Raw genomic sequence first — 1,211 nt, 5'->3', positions numbered from 1 at the left:
AAAAAGTGTTTAAAATTAGTGTCTAGCCGCCAAAATGTAAGAAAACACATATATTTTTCACAATTTTCTAACACTTCGCTACACCGTCGAAAGCAAAATTCTGTTCGACAGAAAATTCGATACTCAACGAAAATTTCGACACGCTTGCATAGCTCATAATACGAATTTCACTTTCGATCTTCGATCTTCGATACCCAGCGAAGATCGAAAATCGATTGCCGCTCATAATAAGGGCCACTGTTTTTGTTTTTAGGAGTAGGGTGGGATTGTCAGTGATAAAATAAGAGTGAGAGAAAGTTTTTCTTACAAAAACTTTAATTATTGAATCATGGGGTTCACTTGGTATTTTTTCACTTATCAATCAATGAAAATCATGCTTACATTTATTAGTAAAAATTTAAACTCGCCCGGGCGATCTCGGGCTAGTGTGAAACAAACATGACCTTCAAAGAGGCCCTCAACAGCTTGAGAACCAACAAAAAATGGGCAGTTTCGGACCCCCGCTAGCAAAAAAAAAAAACCTATTAACATTATTCCATTCGATGGTAGAAAATTTAAATCTAAATGAATATTCGTAATAGCCCCGTCAGAATGGATACTTGTACGTCAATACCAGAAAAGTACGCGAAGGAAGTGGCGTACCTAACGTAGAGATATGCCACAATGAAGGTGTTGCGTCTGCAAACAAAAATCAGCTGTTCTTTATGGCTTGAACTTTTTTACTAATATTCACACTTATATTTTACCTTCGTCACTATCCTTGGCTTTTCGAAGAAAGTTTATTGTCTGGGCGGCTACTTTACTCAAACAATGTGGCAAATAATACATATTCTCAATTCTCAATTGTCTTGTCTTGTGTAAACACAAGATTATACAACTGTCAGTATTGCCAGGCTTACTTGCGTCAAAAGGTGAGTGTTGGCCAACGTTCGTTGGGTCCGTCGACACAAGAGTTGCCAATCTGACGCTCTCGATTCAAACACGCAATCTACTCAACTGTCAGTTTCATCCTTGAGCAGAACGTACGCAAAGTACCCATTCTGATAGGCCCGTCAGAATGGGTACTTGTATGTCAATAACGGAAAAGTATACGAAGGATTTATTTAATTATTTAATTATTTATTTTTTAAGAATATATTCACTTTTTTTGACGTTTTCGATACTGTCTTTGGCTTTTCGAAGACAGTTTACTCTCTGGACGCCTACTTTAC

The 1,211-nt window shown here is 37.2% G+C and overlaps 1 protein-coding gene across 4 annotated transcripts in view; it reads left to right on the top strand.

The window, feature by feature from the left end:
- The window catches only part of LOC118745063 (histone-lysine N-methyltransferase trithorax), a 152,037-nt gene that overhangs the window by 105,387 nt on the left and 45,439 nt on the right, over window positions 1-1,211 (top strand). The window lies entirely within an intron of this gene.

The sequence above is a fragment of the Rhagoletis pomonella genome, unplaced genomic scaffold, assembly GCF_013731165.1.
Source record: "Rhagoletis pomonella isolate Grant_MI unplaced genomic scaffold, Rhpom_1.0 Rhpom_scaffold_00001, whole genome shotgun sequence".
Classification (NCBI taxonomy): Eukaryota; Metazoa; Arthropoda; class Insecta; order Diptera; family Tephritidae; genus Rhagoletis; species Rhagoletis pomonella.
This window is presented reverse-complemented; position numbering and strand designations above follow the sequence as displayed.